At 36.5% G+C, this 22617-nt stretch overlaps 1 protein-coding gene and 1 long non-coding RNA gene across 4 annotated transcripts in view; one reads left to right on the forward strand and one right to left on the reverse strand.

Moving 5' to 3' along the window:
- PRIM2 (DNA primase subunit 2) overlaps positions 1 to 22617 on the forward strand; it is a 332911-nt gene that overhangs the window by 106910 nt on the left and 203384 nt on the right. The window lies entirely within an intron of this gene.
- On the reverse strand, positions 16222 to 22465 carry LOC116588799. Its single transcript, XR_004285089.1, has 3 exons — positions 22385 to 22465; positions 21891 to 21893; positions 16222 to 16233 (listed from the first exon to the last, which is right to left on the reverse strand). It is a non-coding gene; the product is annotated as an uncharacterized LOC116588799 (long non-coding RNA).

The raw sequence follows: 22617 nt of genomic DNA on the forward strand, positions 1-22617 counted from the left end.
GTAATCATTAAAAAAAATTTTTTTTAAAGACTTTATTTATTTATTTGACAGAGATCACAAGTAGTCAGAGAGGCAGGCGGAGAGAAAGGGAAGCAGGCTCCCTGCTGAGCAGAGAGCGTGATGCAGGACTCCATCCCAGGACTCAGAGATCATGACCTGAGCTGAAGGCAGAGGCTTTAACCCACTGAGCCACCCACAGCCCCTGAAATGTAATCATTTTTGAGGCAACTCTTCAGTAACTGAGTATGAATCAATACCATAACATAAAGTTGTTTACTTTTTCTTTCCATTTTATTTCATTGGTTCCAAAATTAAATCTAAGGAGAAAAAAATTAATGAACAGAAATTGGGGTGAAATTGCTCTTGAAATCTTGCACTATGTTTTAAAGGTAAATTATTCAAATCCTTATATAAAGATAATTTGAAGAAAGAAATAATAAAACCATTGATAATCTTTGTCTAAAACATTAATTCTCAAATATTTTCCATTAAGGGCTTTCTATTCAGGTTTTCTCAGCCTTTTGACAACATACCCATAGTATTGTTATGGGACGTGGGTGTTTGGGTTGGGGGAATAGTCTGCTATCAAAATGTTTCTTTTGGAGGTGTGTGGAGGGAGGCCTTTTGTGCCTGGTGATATAGCCATTAAGCATAGTTTTCCAGGCTTTCTCAGAGATTCTATGAACTACACACACACACACACACACACACACACACAAATAATTTTAGGTATATAATATATGTAACTTTAGATATACAAATATATATATTTTATCAGTCAGATATGTGTATGTGTGTGTGTATATATGTATGTACACACGTATGTGTGTGTGTGTATATATATACACACATATATGTATGTGTGTATACATATATCCGCTTAACTGAGTCATCTCTATTTCTGCAACTTCTATGTGACTCTCGAATAATTTTCAAATAAAAAGTAATAAAAAGTTAAAAATATATATCTATAGGGGTGCCTAAGTGGTTCATTCAGTTAAGCATCTGACTCTTGATTTCAGCTCAGGTCATGATCTCAGGGTTGTGAGATTGGGCCCCATGTGGAGTTCCGGGCTCAGCATGGAGTCTGCTTGTCCCGCTCCCTTTGCTACTCTCCGCACTTACTTGCACTCTCACTCTCACTCTCTTTCTCTCTCATAAATAAATAAAATCTTTTTAAAAAGTTGAAAAAATAGTACAGAGAGTTCCTATTACAGTCTTACTCATCATTCCCCAAAGGTAACATCTTACTTATCGTAGTGCTACTGTCAACTACTGAACTGTAGACCTTTTCCACATTCACCAGTTTTTACATGTATTCTGGGTCCATGTGTTTTGTAAAATTTTACCACATGCATTAATACTTGTAACACCATCACAAAGAGGATATAGGACTTTTTCATCATGTCCAGAAAATTTTCTCATGCTACCCTCAGTAACTTCCCTTCAATTCTGGCAGCTCCTGATCTGTTTTTCATCATTATAATTTGGTCATATTGAGAATATTATATAAATGGAACCATACTGTTACAGGCTTTATTGTGTTATATGTTGTATTCATATGTTGAAACCCCGTACCCACTACATTGGAGTGTGACCATATTTGGAGATACTTCAGGTATAGAGTATTGCAAGCCTAGAGCAAGGACAGGAAATTGGAATTGAGAATGGCAATAAAGCTCTTTAGGCATTAGGGGAAGTAGGATACTTTAGGGACTGGTGTATTGTTAGCTCAGCCACATTGAAATAGCTCCTTGAATTGAATTCTGCAGCTGGGTTGTGTTGTGTGCTTGAATGAGAAATCTGTTTTGCTAGAGACCGTTAAAATACTTGAATTTTACTCATGTAGAGTAATAGTGAACTAATTTCTACCCCTTTATACATTTGTACATAATGTTATATGGGGCTAGTTGGTAAGTAGCTAGTAAAAACCAGAATCCTGAAGATATTAGATTAAAGGCTGAGTCTATAAATAAGTAATGGAAAACAGAAAGCAGTTTTATATGAAATGTTATCTTCTAACACAAATTTCTCCAATCTTGGCAAGCTACAAGAAGCTTTTAGAAGCAAGCTAGACTAAAGGAGTTAATACATACAATTAAATCCCTTAATGTAGGTTTTGAAGATTATGTGGATAATGAATAATTTTTAAATGTATCCTCTGTTCACTTCAGGCATTTTCTTCAGATAACTTATCCTAGTTTTAATGGAATTAGTTATATCAAAACAGAAAAGCTTTTACATGTTGTTGATGACACCTTATTTCAGATCAGACCACTTTCTCACGTAGCATTCGTAACTCTTGTGGATTTATAGATGGCAACTTCAGGGACAGTTTTGGGTGGCTCAGTGGGTTAAGCCGCTGCCTTCAGCTCAGGTCATGATCTCAGGGTCCTGGGATCGAGTCCCGCATCGGGCTCCTGCTCGGCGGGCAGCCTGCTTCTCTCTCTCTCTCTCTCTGCCTGCCTCTCTGCCTACTTGTAATCTCTCTCTGTCAAATAAATAAATAAATAAAAATCTTTAAAAAAAAAAAAAGAGTGAATGCTCTTATATATACACACACCCATGTGTGCGCACCCACAGTCCTCCTTCAGTCCCTTTTATTTTCCCTTTTCTTTGGATTGCGCATTTCTCCTTATCTGTTCCATCTTCCCTTTTTTAATGTGTGCACACAGGGAATAGTAAATTGCTCTTCTTAGGTCTTCATAATCTGTATTACATTTGGAAAGCATACTGAGAGAAACATTGAGTTTTTCTCAGGTGGTCATATAACTAAACCATATTTCTCCACTTAGTATAACAACTGTGAACTGCCTCATTTCTGTAAATATGCTTCCTGGAGATCAGGTAAGATTTGTCTGTTTCAGTCTTCAGACTAGACTATCTTGACATCTTTTTTTTTTGAGAGAGAGCATGGGGAGAGGACATGGAAGAGGAGAGAGACTCTTAAGCAGGCGCCATGCCCAGCATGGAGCTGGATGTGGGGCTTGATCTCATGACCCTGAGATCATGACCCAAGCTGAAATCAAGAGTTGGATGCTTAACTGACTGAGCCCCCCCAGGCACCCCAATCTTGATATACTTTTGAAGAAAGTTTGAGCTGTTCTTTTTGAGAGATAAATTTAGATATGTAGTCATTATGCACCTAATGATATTTTCATATAAAAACTGTTACAAATATGCTGGTAATGTGGCCCAAATCTAGCTTTGGTAACTTCACTGTGCTTATCTCATTATCTCTCTTCTTCTTCTACACATAACATTATCTCATTCTTCTAAGTTAAGATTTCCTAAAATATATGCATGTATATGTGTGTGTGTGTTTGTGTGTATGCTTTATTTCTGTATTTTGGAACTGAAGAGAATTTTATGAGCAGTTATGGCTGAAATACAGTAAGATTGAAGCAGCCTTCTTAGATTTGGCTTTTCTGTAGCACTTGGTTTTACCATAGGAATTGTAAGATAATTAAAACATTTATTTTATTCCTTAATAGATGTAGTCTATTCCAAGTAATATATTCTCACCAACTTAGCTTTTGTAAAAGCAAGATGCATAGAATACTGGCCTTTAAAATTTCTTTTCTTTTTTTTTTTTGAGTGTGTTGAAAGGAGAATCAATAAGATTATTCAATTTGCCAACTCTTGAACTAACTGGACTTAAAAGTATGAGAAATGAGAAAATCTTTCATTTTGGTGGGTACAGTTGTTTTCATAAAAGAAACAGATTCTAGTGAAAATGGCTAAGTTTGAGAAGATTTTAATACTTAGGCTTGGTATGTTGAGATACCAAGGACTCTATTTTGTGAAGCAGGAGGACCAAAAGGTCTTGAATGAGGAATCTGGGAGGTCGAAATTCTGTTTCATGTGTTCTGTGATGGGGACTGTTAAAAATGAAGGGAGAGGACACTTCATAGGTCCTTAGAGAATGAGCAGAAGAAAACCTGTTTGCCTCGATTATAGCCAACTAGCAAGTAAAATCTTTGCATTAAAAAAACCTCCATAAATTGGGGTGCCTGCGTGGCTCTAGTCAGTTAAGTATCTGCCTTTGGTTCAGGTCATGATCCCAGGGTCCTGGGATCGAGCCTTGCGTTAGGCTCCCTGCTCTGCCAGGAGTCTGCTTCTACATCTCTCCCTGCTCATTCTCTCTCTCAAAAATAAATAAAATCTTTAAACAAACAAAACACTCTCCATAAATAGATTTAAAATGGCCCTAAAGTAAAAATTTCATATTTTGCATTTTACTCTGAAGAGTATGATAGTTAAAGAAATAAAATTATTGGAAAAAAATTGGAAAGAATTTCTATAACTCACAGATCTATAACAGTATTTTCAGTCTTTTCTTCATTTTAAGAGCCTTATATTTTATGACTCACCTGATGTTAAACTCTTAGAAAATTGTTATAGAACTTTGAGGAACTGACTAGTTCTTGGTCATCTACATAGTAGGCAATTGAATATGTGTTATCTGGTTTTTAAAAAAAAATCTAAATTTTGCTGTGTCTTAGCAGTACCCAAAGGTACATTTCTCAAGTAACATGAAGATTACCCGTATAGTACAACCAGTTTTAGTTACTCAGTAATGAATTAATTGAGGCAAAGTTTCTTTTGATTCTTTAAGTTTTTCTTTTCATTTCCTACGTTTAGCCATTTAAATATTTTTCTCCATCAGCTTGAGTTTCTGCAAATGGGGTATATTTTTGAATAGATTCCTGAGTCTCTGCTCTGACCTCATTGAATCAAAACCTCAGGTAGACCCTCAGTGTTCTTTTTAAAAAAAATTAAAAAAATTTATTTGAGAGGGACACCGAGGTGGCTCAGTCGTTAAGCCTCTGCCTTCGGCTCAGGTCATGATCTCAGGATTCTGGGATCGAGTTCCAGCATTGGGCTCCTGCTCAGTAGGGAGCCTGCCTCTCCCTGTGCCCTCTCCCCTGCTTGTGTGCATTCACTCCCTCTCTCTCAAATAAATAAAATCTTTAAAAAATTTATTTGAGAGAAAGTGAGTGAGAAAGAGCATGAACGGAGCAGAGGGAGAGGAAGAGGCGGATTCCCTACTGAGCAAGGAGCCCAATGTGGGATTCAATCCGAGGACCCCAGAATCATGACTTGAGCCAAAGGCAGATGCTAAACTGACTGAGCCATCCAGGTGCCCCGACCCTTAGTGATTCTTAAGCACACTGAAATTTGAGAACCAGATATGGAGAACAAAATTATTTGAAATGCAAACCACTGAGTTATCTGATTTTTTTCAATATTTTTGGTAAAAGGCTGAACTGTGGAGGAAACCATTGACAGAAAATGGGTTTCCATCACTGTCACAGAATTTGAGGTTTGAATAGGGACTTTGGAGGTCATGATGTCAACTGTGTGACCATTGTGCCTCTTTGTTGCTGTCTTTGTTCTGGGACTCTCTTTTCTTGCCCCTTTTAACCTCCAGCCTAAACTGTGCGTACACTGGATTAATGCTGTTAAGACAACCTGATAATTCCAACAGAAATTTGGAAAGTAGGGAGAAAATAAATACTTGAAAGAAGGGACAGACGTTGTTAAAATACACATCTGAAATAGGAGATTCTGTTTTAAGAATCCTCTTGAAGAGACTAAGGAGCTTTATTGAGCCTCAGATCCCTTTTTTCTAGCAGCTGTTGAGCTGATCTTACTTGCCTGGCCAAACTTTGCCTCTGGTTGTGATCTCATGGGCACCTTTTATTTATTACTACATCAAGGCTCTCTACCTGCTCATTTTGCTTCACTTCAAAACAGTGCCTACTCCCAGTATCCTTCAACAATTTCCAGATTTCATAGATCTTCTTAGTTTAGCTTCAAGAGTCTCCCCAAATTCAGTAGTATTTGTAAATACGCATGATTAATACTTACGAATCTTTAAAAAAAAAAAGATTTTATTTTATTTATTAGAGCACGCACATTGAGCATAGGAAGAGGGAAAGGAGAAGCAGACTCCCTGCTGAGCCTGGAGCACTACATGATTTCCTTCTCACAATCCTGAGATCATGACATGAGTTAAAACCAAGAGTCAGAGGCCCAACGAGCTGAGCCTCCCAGGTGCCCCAATAATTAAAGCATCATAATGAATACTAGATTTACCGCTTTACTTTTCTGGAGCATTTCACTGACACAACTCCAACAAAATGAGTTTTCCTTTTCATTTTCTTTATTAGGCCCTCTGTGTAAGAGAGTATCACAATATAACAGTACTTTATCTGCATATTAATTTGTGTTACTGTGTTCAGAATTTGACAGAAGAGGAAAGGCAAAGTTGTTTTTTTTTTTTAACTTTTTTTTTTTTCTTCAAGATTTTGTTTATCTGACAGCGTGTGTGGTTGGGGGGAGAGCGAGCACCCACATGTGAGAGTGTAAGCACAAGCAGGGGGAGCAGCGGGCAGAGGGAGAAGCAGACTCCCCAGTGAGCAAGGAGTCCAATGCTGGGGTCATGACCTGAGCCAGCAGATGCTTAACCAGCTGAGCCATCCAGGTGCCCCAGGGCAAGGTTCTTTTGATGTGCAACTTCTGGCCAACATTATTGTGGATAATTAAGAGTTATTCAGTAACTATCACTGTAAAATATATGCCTGTAGCAAATGTTGCAGGGATTGTCAGGGAATATGATTGCTGGTAGGGGGCTCTTTCTGTTTCTCCTGACTATGGAGAGGCCTGCATTTAAGCTATTCTATTCTTATTTTTAAAAGAGTCTAAGGACAGTCTCACAACCTGTCCTGGTAATCTGTTCCAGTATTTAATTAGTGTTATAGATTAATTTCTTCTGTACCACCATCAAGCTGTGTTGTACATGAAGTTTCTTTTACATATTCTTTTAATGTTGATTGATGAAACTCGTGGTCCATTTTGACTCCAAGATCTTTCATTGCTCCCACCTTTGTGTGACTAGACATTGCCCATATTGTTTCTTGGGTGTTTATTCTTTTAATTCATTAATGGACTTTATTATGTTTCTTGAGAGTAGTGACTGATTATTTTTAATTTAGAATTCTCTGGAGCTTCTGATTGATTCTTCTTATCAGTAGTTGGCAAATTAGAATCTAGCAAAACTATGCCATCTTATTTTCAGTAATAAAATTAGTTCTAAGTTCAGCTTCTCAGTTACTTCTCCCATCTCCTTCTTTTGTTCTGCCCCATCCTCTCTACATGTTTATCTCTTCCTTGGATTCACCCCACTTCCTTTTCACGTATTGGAATGAGGAGGCTACTACTTTATTTCAGAGCCTTTGCTGCATTCGCCAACAGTGGTATTGACTAGGTTATATTTTTAAGCTCCATGGGGACAACTTTATTTTGGATGAAGAGGATTTGAGTGAGTAAAGGTGTGAGAAACTACATCATATCTTATAAATCTTTATAAGGTCTCTAGATCTCTTCCAGAGCATAATATGATTTGTCAGTTGTCACCTTTTGTGAGCTGCAGGTGTCATTAATCATGAGAGAAAAATTCCTATTTAAATGTTTGATCATTTGTCTTCAGAAAATGTGATTTTCAGCTTTTTTAGAGTCACAAACTTATAAGCAATAATGAGTTGGATTCCCATTGGCAGTGCTGACCACTGGGGAGTGTTCATGAGTGAAATACAGACTGACTTGTCTTAGATTGGATCTGCTAACGCAGCCCTTAGGGCCCTTGAATTGTGCATTAGGCTTGAATGTTGATGTGCGAAGGACCTGTAATGAAATATATTTCTGTGTGGTACCATTTCATGTAAAGGCTTATCCCTTTTTTGTTGTTATCATGAACAGATTTACTTTACTATTGGCCAAGAATTCGAGTGAAAAAAATAAAACTAGGACATTTTGCCCAAAGATATATATTTTTTTATATTTAATTGAATTGCACAAATCCTGTGATCTTGGGGGTGTGTGTACATGCCTAACAAAAATTATTATGTTGTGCACTGGTTTTGGAATTGGAAGAGTACTACTACTTTAAGATTCTCTCTCTCTCTTGTTATTGTAGTTTTTGTGAACTAATCATGCAGACTAGGCTTTTTTTTTTTTTTTTTTTTTAATCTTGCTTAGTGGTCAAGTTTTGGGATGCTGTCATTATATACCCCATTTTTATTCACTCATTCTTTGTCTTCTTGTTACTCTATCTTCATCTTGTTGGCTCTTAAACATTCTTGCTCAAGCTTTCTTTCATATCCTTTGCTTAGCAGAGGTGGAGTGGCATAGGTGATAAACATTTTTTGGAGGGGAGGGTTAAGACCTAGATTTCATTTTTAATGTAGAATTTTTATGAGATTAAGCAATTGAAAGAGAGATGATGTATACACTGGCAAATAACAAAGATCCTTGAGAAGGAGTTTTAAATATATTTTTTCTCCAACTCTATTCCCTGTTCAAATGGTATTGGTTACTAAAAGAATTTAAATGTTTTCCTAATAAGCATTTTTAAAATTGTTTTTAAAAAGTCTGTTTTCAGTTTTGAAATTTTTAAAGATCTTATTTATTTATTTGACACAGTGATCACAGGAGGCAGAGAGGCAGGCAGAGAGAGAAGGAAGCAGGCTCCCTGCTGAGCAGAGAGCCCGATGCGGGGCTCGATCCCAGGACCCTGGGATCATGACCTGAGCTGAAGGCAGAGGCTTTAACCCACTGAGCCACCCAGGCACCCCCAGTTTTGAAATTTTTAAAATGTAGCCTTTTTGCCTAAATTGATAAATTAAAAGGTCAGTACTTATTTTTCTCAAACATGTGATTTACTCTTTAAGATTTTTTTCTGAAACCTCAAAGAATGCAAGATTTTCCTTTTACTAGTGTATCAGTAACCAAAGCTTTTTGCCTTTGAAAGTGAAGCTTTATAAGCTTTACTACTTTGAAACAAAAAACCCTTCAAGGAAGGGTTATTGTTTGGGGCTGGGTTCAAATACTCTTGAATTTTAGGGAACTGTGAGGGAAATGAAGAGAAGGAAAATTGTAGTTAAAAATAATATGGGAAGTGCTTTAAAGACTCTTACAACTCCACTGAAGAGATGGTGGCCTCTAGAATTACCTAGGAAGCCTAGCCTGCAATTGTAGCTCTCTTTGAGCTTAATGAATGTGAACATATTTTAAAATTAAGATATTTCTGAAATCATCCTAATTCTGGGTGTTGTTGCATAGAAGTTATATTACCTCAAGCATGAAGGAAAATGGAATACATTTTAGTATTTTCTGAGAGATTTAGTTTAGAATGATCATTTTCTAGAACTTGGAGAATTTTATGAATCTTTTTAAAAGCAGTGCTTATTTATATGAACAGAAAGCTATACTATTTCCAGGGGAGGGTGGTCCCTGGCTCTCTTAGGTTTATTCCCCAAGTTAATGAACTCTGTATCTGGCTTTTGAGCTTTTGAAGGAAATGTTGCATCATAGGATAGAAATCACTTTGTCACTGGTGGTTTTTCAAGGGAGTTCAGCAGCCATTTCTTGGATTTATAATATGGTTTTTAGATCAGACTCCTTCTCTCTCTCTTTTTTGGTTTTGTTTAAAAAAAATTTAGTTGCTCAATTGCTAATCACATGGAATAAAACAAAAAAGAAAAGAAATGAAAAATTTTAGCTGTGGTCACCTGTCCTTTGGATAGGTTGTTGAAGGTTTTAGGTGTTTTGTCTTTTTAGTGGAGTTGGCAGTATTGTGTGGAAAAAAATTATATATTTTAACTTTTTTTCTTTGAGTCTAAACTCAGCAAACCTGTCTCTTTCTTGGACTTCTTCCTATTCTAGTCAGTAGTCTGAATTATTTTATTGCCTTTCTGTTATGTTGAGAAGGTTAGACTGCCATGAACTTTGAGAACAGATTTTTTTTTCCTTGTGAAAATGTGTGCAAATTATGTTGTTTCATGTGCTTTATATAAGATTATGTAAACTATGTTTAAAATAGGTGCCAAAATTTTAGTTTTCATGCATCAGACATTGTAGTTGAATTTTTTGAGGCATTTAAAAAAAAAAAGCTAATTATTTGGTTATCAGTTTAAAACCAAGCTTGTTGGGGCGCACGGGTATCTCAGTTGGTTAAGCATCTACCTTTGGCTCAGATCATGATCCCAGGGGCCTGGGATCAAGCCCCATGTGTATGTCAGGGCTCCCTGCTCAGCAGGGAGCCTGCTTTTCCCTCTTTGTCTACCTGCTGCTCTGCATGTTTGTGGGCTCTCTCTGCCTCAAGCAAATAAATAAATAAATAAACAAACAAAAAGAATCTAAAAAAAATTTCAAGCTTATTTCCTAAATTATTTTAAAGCAGAAGACTTTTGAATGATCTTGGTTCATTTAAAAATATTTTAGGGGTACCTGGGTGGCTCAGTCAGTTGGGCATCTGCCTTTGGACTAGGTCATGAAACCAGGGTCCTGGGATCAAATCCTGCATCAGGCTCCCTGCTCAGCAGGGAATCTGCTTCTCCCTCTCTCTGTGCCCTTCCCACCTGCTTGTGCACTCTCTCTTTCATGCTTTCTCTCTCCAGCAAACAAATAAATCTAAAAAAATTTTTTTAAAAAATTACATATACACGCATGTATGTATATTTGTCTGTTTGCTTTTTCTGAGGACTAGAGTAATATATGTTCCCTTTGGGAATTTAAGAAAATACAGAACAGTGCTGGTAAGAAAATTAAAATAACTTAGAATTCATCACATAGAAATAACCACAATTTACATTCTGGTAAATAGCTTTCCATTACTTTTTCTAGCTCATATTGTATTTTATCTTTAGGAGAACCTTCTAAATCAGGCTTCCAACCAAGGATTGTGTAAAGAGTATTGATTATTTTTTGACAGCACAAGAGAAATGTAAGAAAAGGAATTAGAGATTAGTACTTGGTTTGGGATCATATTCCTCTTTAATTCTCTCTTTTGAAAAAGCAATTGTGGTTGTTTGTAGACAGTTGATTTACTTTTAAGCATATGCATACATTACTGCATGCCCTTGACTCAAGAGTTTTCTCTGGGCTGCTGAAAATCCAGTACTCTAAGTCAGTCTTCGTGGAATCTCCTGTCATTCAGAGACGAACTTTGACTTTTGATGGGCAGTACCTGAATGATTCCATCAACTAACAAGGTTTTACAGTAACTGTATTTGTTGACCAAATTAAATTGCTTCTCAGTAGCCTTATTTGTTCATTCTCTGTAAGCCTCACTCTGTCTAAATCTTTTCCCTATAGAAATTCCCAGAGAAAAATAAGACCTTTGTACTTGCCATTTAACAGCAAAATTCAAATAATACCCTTGTACAAAATAAATATAGCAGAAAAGAAATCGTGCTGATTTGGCATAAACAGCATCATAGCTTCTCACTGAGCCTAACATCAAGAAATGTCTGCATCTCAGACTTAGCATCTCTGTGGAAGCAACCAGAATCATAGGTTGCTGTTTATTGATTGCTGAAATGAAATGCATTGTCATTTAATAAGAGTCAGTGATACTGTAATGATTGTAGCTGCGTAGGTCCCATTGCTCATTAATCCATGTATTTGTAGGGGTTTTCCACACCTCTATATACTCTTTTCATTCTCAAGCTTAATTTCAAGAGAAAGCCCAGTCAAGAAGAGAATCCCCTGCCAGGTGCCAGAGCTGTTCCTGTCTTGTCTATGAATTTTTGATTTTGCCATACTTAATGGTCAACAACCCCCCCGCCTCAAGTTTTTCTGAGCTTACCAGAGAAATTGTAATAAACCCCAAAGGAGAAAATGAACCAGTATATCACAAAAAAAGTTTTGTTGTTTTTTTCACACTGAAAATAATGATTCCTGTAAGGGAGGCAGTAGTATATAATAATATGTAAATGATTTTGATTTTCATCAGTATTTTGTTTAAGCAGTTAATAACAAACCGTGGTTAAATAAAAAGGCTCTTCATAATTCTTTGCAGACATGGTTTCTGTTTTCAGGTAAAATCACTTTCATGTAAATATAAAATGAACCCGTGACAAAGATTTTATTTAACTCACAAAATTGATGAGGAAATCAGTGCAATGTTATGGCTGGTTCAAAGAGCATTTAAGAAGTTAGGCATATATATAGGCAGTTTAACAAAGAAGTGTCTGGGTTAGATAGAAAATTGGTGAGCCATCAATTCAGATGTTTTGCATCTCGAATAAAAATCTACAAGTTAACAAGTGACTTCAGATAGTTGGAGACTTTTATCAAGAGTGAACAGTGAATTTCATTAGGTCCCTTTGTTTGGTGTGCCTTTGCCCTCCCCATTTGTTGTTAAAAAGATGTGCCCAGATGTTTTCCAGGTATTGGATACTTTTTATAATATAAGGAAAAGGAAAACGATAGAAAGGACATGACTTTTACAAATGAGAAAATGAAGGGAAATAGATTAAGAAGGAAGACAATTAATTGATCGGGCAAGAAATGTTTGTTTTGATAGTGTTTGATCTTAAAAAACCCACCTACATTTCATGTTATAGAGGAAACATCTTCTCTTTTTTCCTAGTCTGTAATGTAGTTGCTTCTCCAAAAACCAGTGGAAAAGCGTAGGTATTGTTGAATCATTCGTGTTTTAGGACCCATGTTTGTTTCGCAGCTGACTAGAATGAATCTCTCAGTATAACCATGATCCAGTTAACATTTGAGCAGTTAACTTATTGAGTCATTTTATATTTTGGTTAACTTTTGAGACCCTGTGCTGTTGTGAGAAATAAAAATTGTTCGAAAAAAGGTCCGTAATGTAGAATTGGAGTGAGAAGGATTTTAGAGGTCATCTCTGTATATGGATGAGGAACCTGAGTCACAGTGAGGGTAACTGACTCGTTGGCTAATTCTGGACAGAATGAAATCTAAAATCCATCTATCTTAGTGTTGATACAGTGCTGTGGTCCATGCATAATTGTGAAACATTAGTATTTAGAAAATTAAAATTTTTATTTGATGTTTATTGTGTGACTGTTATCTTGCTAACTCTGCGCAAGATATTTAAACTACAAAAAAAATATGATGTTTATGATCTCTACTCTTGAAGGCTTAAGCTCTAGCTGAAGAGACAGAATATTAGTTTTGATTTTCGAGTTTTTTTTTAGATTTTTTTTTTTTAAATTTGAGAGTGAGAGAGCGGGGAGTGAGAGAGAGACAGAGAGCGCTTGAGCGCAAGCAGGGGAAAGGGCAGAGGGAGGAGCAGACTCCCTGCTCTGCATCTTAGGACCCTGAGATTATGACCTGAGCTGAAGGCAGATGCTTAACTGACTGAACCACCCAGGAACCCATGATTTTTAATGTTTAAAATTAATTTTTTAAATTTGAGTATGGTTGACAAATAGTGTTACATTAATTTCAGGTGTATAACTTAGTGATTTGACAAGTTTATACATTATGTTGTGTTTATCACAAGTATAGCTACCCTCTGTCCCATTACATCACTACTGTAATATCATTGACTGTATTCCTTATGCTCTGCTTTTTATTCCCATGACTTATTCATTCCATAACTAGAGGCCTTTCTCTCTCTCCCCTTCAACCATTTTGCCCAGTTTCTCACCTTCCTCTCTTCTGACAACCATCAGTTTGTTTTCTGTATTTTTTGCCTGATTCTGCTTTTGGTGTATTCTTTTTTGTTGTTGTTTTAAAGATTCCTTTTATGAGTGGAAATATACAGTATTTGTCTTTCTTAGTCTGACTTATTTCGCTTAGCATAATATTCTCCAGGTCAATCCATGTTGTCTTGAATAGCACGACCTTGTTCTTTTCTTATGGCTGTGTAATATTCCTGTGTGTGTGTGTGTGTGTGTGTGTGTGTGTGTATCACATCTTTATCCATTCATCTTTTTTTTTTTTTAAAGATTTTATTTATTTATTTGATAGAGATCACAAGTAGGCAGAGGCAGGCAGAGAAAGAGGAGGAAGCAGGCTCCCTGATGAGGGATCATGACCTGAGCTGAAGGCAGAGGCTTTAACCCACTGAGCCACCCAGGTGCCCCTCCATTCATCTTTTGATGGCCACTTAGGTTGCCTCCATGTCTTGGCTATTAAAAATAATGCTGCAATAAAAATACAGGTGCATATATTTTTTTGAGTTAGTGTTTTCATTTTCCCTGGTAAATATCCGGTTTAATATCCCTGGTAAGAATCCAGTGGGATTATTGTATCATACGGTATTTCCATTTCTAATTTTTTAAGGACTCTCCATACTGTTTTCCACAGTGGCTGTACTGAATATTATTTTTTAAAGAACCCATGACCCAGGGAAGGATATATGCAAAGTATTAAATGGGTGGTTAATGGGAGTACATGCTCTAAGAGTTTTCAATAGGAAATGGTTGGAGTTGAAGATTTTTTTTTTTAAAGATTTTATTTATTTATTTGACAGACAGAGATCACAAGTAGGCAGAGAGGCAGACAGAGAGAGAGGAAGGGAAGCAGGGTCCCTGCCGTGCAGAGAGCCCGATGCGGGACTCGATCCCAGGATCCCGGGATCATGACCTGAGCCGAAGGCAGAGGCTTTAACCCACTGAGCCACCCAGGTGCCCTGGAGTTGAAGATATTAAAAAGGTAAAAAACCATGAAAAGTAGCACACGTAAGTGCCCAGAGGACCAGGGAATTATGGTCAGGGAGGCGTTTGGTTTTTATGGGGGGGGGGACTTTGTATAGCTCCTTGCCCACTTTTGTCAACTCATTTATTCCTGGTGGTATATCGTATTGGTTCTGCCATTGGTATAATGATTTCACTTGCTGGGATCATTAAGGGTTAATTTAAATTGAATTTTTTTTATTTAAAAACATTATTTCGGAGTAGTGGCTATACATAATCCTGTCCAATTATGTGGTAGGCAATGACCTAAATGTGTATTTCCCAAAATAATCCCTGAGTAGAGGGGCACCTGGGTGGCTCAGTGGGTTAAGCCTTTGCCTTTGGCTCAGGTCATGATCTCAGGGTCCTGGGATTGAGCCCTGCAGTGGGCTGTCTGCCCAGCAGGGGGCCTGCTTCTCCGTGCGCGCCCCCCCCCCCCCCCCCCCCCCGCCTACTTGTGATCTCTCTCTCTGTCAAATAAATTAATAAAATCTTTAAAAGAAAAATAATCCCTGAGTAGAGTAGGAATTCTAGTGTTATGGTATCTAATGTTAAATTTCTTTCTGTTACTGGTAGGAGTGGCAAAGTTGTGAAAAACAGTGGAAGGGTTCATAGATATGTGCTCATTTTGCAAGGGCATTTTGTACTTTAGTTTTAACAGAAAACTTAACAATTTGATTGATATATTTATCAAGGTTGTAAGAAGCAAAACCTAAAATGAATATTTCACAATTCTAATTGCTTTTGCTTGGCTCCTTTCTGTGTATTATGCATTTTGGTTTTAAATATTTAAAATTTCATCTCTAGTGTAAAGTGGGAATGAAATCACTTAGAGTGATAAGCTTTTTGTCAGTGATAGTCCTCCCTGCTCCCTTTTTAAAGCAGAGTGATGTTTATGTTGTCTTTCTAGCATTAAGAGAAATCATTTGCTGAGGTGATAATTTCTTTAAGTGCTAACAACATCTAGAGAGTGAACACTTATGATGTGTGACTTCATATTGTGTGTTGTGTGGTAGATATAATTGGTGAGTCTGCTTTCTCCTGTTGATTGTAAGATTTCTGTCATGACATGTTTTTAAAAAAAAAAAAGTTTATTTATTAATTTATTTGAAAGAGAGAGCATGAGTGGGGGGAGGAGCAGAGGGAAAAGGAAAAGCAGACTCCCCGCTGAGCAGGGAACCTGATGTGGGGTCCCATCTCAGGACTCTGGGATCATGACCTGAGCGAAAGCAGACATTGAACTGGCTGAGCCACCCAGGAGCCGGTGATGTTTGTTTCTGAAGTGGTATTTTTTCGTAGGTTTAGACAGATTGCAGAAAAGTGGGTATCTTTGTGTTTGCCCGTATTCTAATGCTGGAAGGGATTCAGGATGACTCTAGGGTTTTTCTTCTTTTCTGTAACTGAAGAAAATGAGAACTTATCTTGGGACAGAAATAGAAGATCTTATCTAGTGACAGAATTTGAAGATTACACTCACACACACACACACTCTCCCTGAAGATGCCTACATAGACACATTATAAATATTTTTATTTCTTTTCATGTGGGTGTACATAATAAAATCATGGCTTCCTAATGGTATCTTCAATTCTAACCCAGCATCTTGGAGTTCTTTTAAAAAATTTTCCCTGGCAGTGATTTTTTTTTTTTTTAATTTGCTCATTCAAAAAGAATTTGCTGTATGTAGATCTCCTAGTAGCCAAGCTGTGTTTGTGGCTTACCATTTCTATATCACATCTGCCAGTACCCTGACTGGTCTGGGCCTCTGCAACCCTCACCCCTTTCTCACTGCTGTGTTCTTACTCACCTCAGATATTGTGCTGACTCTGGCATGCTGGAAACAAAAAGGAAAGCAAGATAGAAAGGAAAGGGCAGGTTCTAATTCTTTAATATTTCATAGATATTACTCTTAGCCCCGCCACATTTTCTTAAGAATTTTTTTTTTTTTATTTTCAAGATTCCTTCCTGTGTAGGCGCCTGAGAATCTCCAGGTGCTTACTCATTCCTGCAGTTCTGGTTACTATTTTCATAGAAGGGAAACAAAAAGGCTTGTGTTCCCTGTAGCCCAGTACAATCTTTGTTCACTAGAGAGAATGTGGTTCGTGTAGCAGCCTAATACCTGACAGTTATGGGTTTATGTGTTGTCAGTGATGGTCTAGAATTTATTTCTGATGGTGGAGAGTGGCTCAGCCATAGTCTTTCCAGCTCTATAATTCCAGCTTCTTCTGTGTGTACTGACACACAAAGCCATTTCTTGGTATTCACTTTCTTAGACCCAGGGGCTGTGTCAGAAGTTGTGGCTCTAGCCAGCGTTGTATCTGAAAAATGTCTCTTATAAAACTTTAGTATCCTTACCCTTGAGGATAGAAGAATCCTTTGTGTTAGAAAAACCTATGGTCTTACTCTTTTTCATTCTCAGAATTACGAATGACATTTCTTTTTAGTTGCAGGTGAATGTATCTGTTCATATCACTGACAAAATTTAGAGTTATGGTAGGCTTTAGGCCTGGTGGGCCCTGGCTCCATTTCTTTGTAATTCTCTTGGCTCTGTTCTCAGCTTTGACCTTGGGTAACTTCCTCTGTGGTGGCAAAATGGCTGTAATAGTTTCACATTTTGCATCCACGTACCACATGGTCCAGAATTAACATTTTGGTTTTATGTGGGTTGGAGCGAGTCAGGTCATGTTCAATATCCCTGAACCAAAGATTGTAGCAAGGAGCTGAAATTATGCTGCTTGGCTCAGGCTGATTCAGAATGATTCTTACAGCTGTGGCTGAAGTCCATTTCATCCAGAACAGTAGAGGTACTGCAAAGTAACATAATTATCTTGGAATACTGATTGTAAGTAACTTCAGCTTTCATAGCATTTAGGGCAATGTATTTACTCATTAAAAATATCCTTGAGAAAAGATTTTTGTGTGTGGGGAGAGGCAGTCGTGGGGTTATTTAAAAAAAAGATTTTTGTTTTTTAAATACTAGTATTAGAAAATGTTGAATTATTTATGTCTTTAGCTTATTTCTCTGTCAGTATTCTTAATTTTTAAGTTCCAATCTTAATGTTGTAGAATAGCTGTAACTCATATAAAATGGATAGCAACCATTTAAACTAGAGGAGAGATGAAATGGAATTTAAGATAGATGAGATTTCACTCTTTACTTTCATTTATATACTTTCATGAATATATGTTTGAAAGTACAATGTCTGAAAGCTAAGTAATAGAACATATTAAGTGGATGCTGGATTGTCTCAGTGCCTAGAAAGAAAAGAAGGAGAATACAATCCCTTATTCAGGCTTGTAGGGGGGCTACTTTGTTGGGAACAGGCAATGAGGTGGGTAGGTGAGAGCCATCAGGAGTATCCATGCAGTTCTTAATGGGGACTGGGTCCAGGGCTGCTCGTTTAGCAGCCCCTGAACTTTAAATTTCTGCACAGGACTTTGCTAGTTTCCTGGGGGTAGATCTTGGGAATGGGATCTGCTTACTCCTCCCTCAAGAAGAGTCCAGACTCAGCTGGCTACCTCCATTTTTGTTTGTTAAGCTGGTTATCCACCAGTCTACGGTTTGCTAATTTACTAGGCTGCGCCTACTACTGGTTGCACCTTCTGTAGGTACAGAATGGTTTAAGTGTACTGCTTGTTTACCCTCTTGATTGTGTGGCTGACTAGGAGCTGTGGCCCAGTGCCACTGCATAGCATATGAAAGTATCCTATAGAATCTCACTAGCCCAGGGAAAGATCAAGTGTCAAAATTCTTAAGTACAGTTTTTACTGAATGCATATCTGTTTCACACCATTGTAAAGTTGAAAAATTTTAAGTCAAGCGATTATAAGTTGGGGACCATTTATATTAATCACTAAAGAAAAATAGTTAGAATGCATAACCTTTTATTTTTGATATTATCCTAATTGACAGCAAAGCCATTCCCAGAGCTTCCCGGGTAACTTTGGAGATAGTTCATCTTGAAGTGTTTATGAGTATTTGTTTAATTTACTTCTGGAAGGTGGAATAACCAAATCATTATTCAGTTTTCTGAAGTGAGTTTCAAAGAATGAAAAAATACCATCTCTGAATGTATGGCAAGCATTTTCTAAAGTGCAATCCTCCAAGACTATTTTATTAAGACAGTGCTGTATAGAAATTTCCATAGAAAAATTGAACACTTACTAAAATGTGTTTCTGACAAGAGATTTTAATCAAAATATATTAACTGAAAATCCAGTCACTTTTAAAAGGTACTTGCATTTTTCATATCAACAAGAGTTTCACAATATCATGTAATGATAATAGAATGTTCACTTGCAATTTGTGGTTTCTTTGAGGCATTAGTAGTTTTTAAGAGTAAATTCTCAGGTAGGTGGGGATTGAACGGGAAGAGGAAAAGTTCAAAGGAATGCATTTGTGTCTAATAGTTAACACTTTTGAGGCTATGTTTTATACTTGGGATTATGTGAAAAAAATTTAAACCATCTTAAATCAAATTAAGTTTTATGTTTTCATTTTGATCAACAGGGCTTAATTTGGAAAGTAAACAATAATGGGCTGATATATATGTAAATTTCTATCTAAGGGTCGATCATTTAGCTTTAGGTGCTGAATTTGTATCAAAGAATTATGATCAAATAATTTCTTATTAAATTGGCAAACATTTGCATTAAATAGTCATCTTGAACAATTAAAATTACTTCATTGTTGTTCTCATGTTTGACTCTAAACATCAGAAACTAAATCTTATAATTGCAACGCGAAATAAAATGACAAAATGTGTCAGTTAGGATTATTCAATTATTTTATGTAAATACAAAGCCATTTACTTGAAGGAGAACCATTGTACCTTTTAAAATGTGATCAATCAACACCTTTCTTAGAATTGCTTTCATTGAGCTAATTGATAGATACTTTTATTCATGAAATATTGCAGTTTTTATTCTCCTTATTAATGGTCCTCCCTACATATGAGTGAATAAATCATTGGGCTGCTAGTAGTTCTAAGTGGTTTTCAGAGAGTATTTAAGTGCTTGTAATCACTAAGCAAAAGAGTACTATAGATTAAATGTGTTGTAAACCACACATGAAGGCAATGTCTTTTTTTATTATCTGTAACTTTAATGGAAAGAAAATGTTAATTTAGGGTAATGAAATAGACCTCCAAATATGATCAGTGAATAGACCATTAGGTTAATTAAAATGAGGATATGTATCACTGCTGTGCTGAAACTATCATTGTGGAAGAGACAGATTCATTTAGTGCTTGAATAGTAAAATTCAGGATGTGTCACTCCCAAACTAGATTTACCACACAAAGGAACAAGATTGATGACAAGGGTAATTTGTTTTTGTTTCATTTACTCTTACCTGTCACATTACTTGTCATTCTAGAGAGCCTGTCACTTAAAGGTTAAAATTTATCCAATCTTTTTAAAATCAATTAAGTATAAATTTTGTTGCTTTCCTTTCTGTCCATCATCCTAGCTGAATTAAACACAGAAACAAGATTTAAGTAATAAGGAAGCATACAGATTGTAATATAACTTTCAAAAAGTTGCAGCTTTAAATATTGGATCTGCAAAAATGCAATTGAAACCACCATAACAACTTTTTTGTTTATTAGTTCTTTTCCTTGTCTAATTCCCAAACCTGCTGGGAACTAAATTTTTGTACTTTATTATCCACTTGGCCAATTTACTATTTGAATTTACTAAAAAAATGCAGTGCTTCAATAGGTATACCATAGTTTATAAAAGATTTTTGAATGCTCTTTGCTTCTTTCCTGTGAAAAACTTAGCCTTGTGCCAGCCATAAAGTAGGTTTTCAGTAAGTACCTCCTATTTTGATTTAAGAGTCTTGGCATGTGTGTTTAAACAAAATCTGTATGTTCTTGAGCTATTCAGTTTCCCCCATCATGTGCCTAATTAATTTAATTTCTGTTCAGATCTTAGATCTAGAATTACAGCATCTGGCCTAATAGTTTACCAGTGTAATTATCACCAATAGCTTTTTGTCTGGGATCTAAAGTATGCATGTATGTATTAAGTAATTTATAAAGCAATTGCTTTCCCTAATGATTTATATGATAGTCAACCAAGTATTTATTGAATTCCAGTTCTGAGCCCAGTATTATACTAGGAACTTTCATATGCTTAAGACTTTCCTTGGCTAAGCCTTATACATGATCAGCCTATGTTTATAAAAGAATCCATTTCTTTCCTTAGCTTTATAAAAATAAAAACACTTTTTAGGTAGGTGAGACCCTCTTTTTCTCTTGTTTTTAGCCTCTTGATTCTGTGGAAGTCATTTCTTATTTTTGCCTTAATTCTCTATTTTTCTGAGATTAATCTGGGTGCTATTTAGTAGGATATATTTAATGAGTTTATGTAAGTGTATATTTTATCTTTGATTATATGTGAACATTAACTAACTTGATGTTGGTTGTATGTTAGTTAATGTAGGAAGAAACTCTATGTAGAAAGGAAAAATAATGTTTACATTAAGAAGTGAATCTTTATTCTGTAGTTGGACTCACCATAGAGTTTTTCTAAATAATTGTCTTAGAGCACTTAAGAAGTCTTGTCCCCACCCCCACACCTTTTTTTTCCCCACTGAAGACTTAACTTGGACTCTTTAAGAAAACAGGGGATTGTAATGATTCCTTTTCCTGAATAGGGTCAGAAAGCTATAGTGTTAAAAGCAGCTCTAGGGTTTGGAGACTTTCATCAATATACTAATAAGCCACATGATCCCTTTTGTGTTGTGTGTCTGTTTCTTTCTTTGTGTCTACTCTATTTTTAGAATTCTAACTGCATATTACCTACATCATCTTTTTTTTGGTTTCTCTTTTTTGTCTCACAGCTTCTACTTACTCATAATTAGTTTTGGTTTGTCATAAAGTGTCCTAGATTCAACCTTGGCATTTGTTGCTTACTGTTCATCGCCCAGTTCGCTCTCTTTCTTATTTTACATTCCTGAGGGAACTAATCTAATTGACTTGTATATCAGCCAAAATAAGCTAATTTATGTTGAGGTAACAGAAATGAGTCATGTAATTTCTTATTCATGCTGTATGTTCATCATGTATTGGATGGGAATGCTATCCCTCACTATCCTCATTCCAGGACCCAAGCTGCAGCTATTATTTGAGTCACTGTCAGGAAAAAAAGGGCCCAATCACAGACCAGCTTATACAGCTTTCACCTGGAAGTGACCTGTTGCTTTGACTCTTATTGGCCAACTTACCTAACTACCCATGACATTAATGGGATGAGACGGTATTATCCGTCAGTGTGCCCTGGAAAAGAACTTCAGTTATTTAAGTGGACAACACTAGTTGCTATTGCGATTGGCCTCTCTAGCTAAGAGCTACTCACTTTTCTTCCTACATGGAATACATTCTCTTTTTTCCTAGGATACAGTTTAAAAATCTAACAGGAATTATTTATCTCTGTCCTTAGCCTTGTGACTTCCTGTGACTCTGGTAGGCAGAGTGTACTCTCTTCCCCATGGTAAAGTTTGCCATGTGACTTTTTGGTCAGGGGAACATAGGTATGATAGGTAACATAGGTATGATAGGTAACATAGGTATGATAATATGCAGCTCAGAGCAGAAGCTTTAAATGTGGTTTGTGTGGTTTGACTTGAATTCTTTCCAAAAAGGTCCTGCTTCTTATGCTTGAATTCCAGTGTGAGGAGACCTGTATAGTCGATCTGCAGCATGGAGCAGAGCTCCACTCAGCCTTTACAACTTTAATTTAACATGAAGAGAAAAACCATCGTTTGGTCTGTTAGGTCACTGAGATTTTGGGTTTGTTGCTGCCAGGCAAAGCTTATGTTACACAACAGAATTTGGACTTAAAACAAACTGGGCTTTGAGTGTTGACTCTACTGGCTGTGTGATTTTGGGTAAGTTATTTAAGTTCCCTGAGTCTGGGTTTCTTCATCTGCAGAATGGAGATAATAATGTCTACCTTATAGTTCTGATGTGAGGATTAAATTGGATGACTTATAAATATTTAGTATAGTACTCAACACATGAGAAGGGTTCATAAATGTAATTTCTCCTCCCTGTACTTCCACCCTGTTTAAGTACAGGATTACTTGAAAGAAATTAGGTAATTG

Source organism: Mustela erminea, chromosome 4 (assembly GCF_009829155.1).
Source record: "Mustela erminea isolate mMusErm1 chromosome 4, mMusErm1.Pri, whole genome shotgun sequence".
Taxonomy (NCBI): domain Eukaryota; kingdom Metazoa; phylum Chordata; class Mammalia; order Carnivora; family Mustelidae; genus Mustela; species Mustela erminea.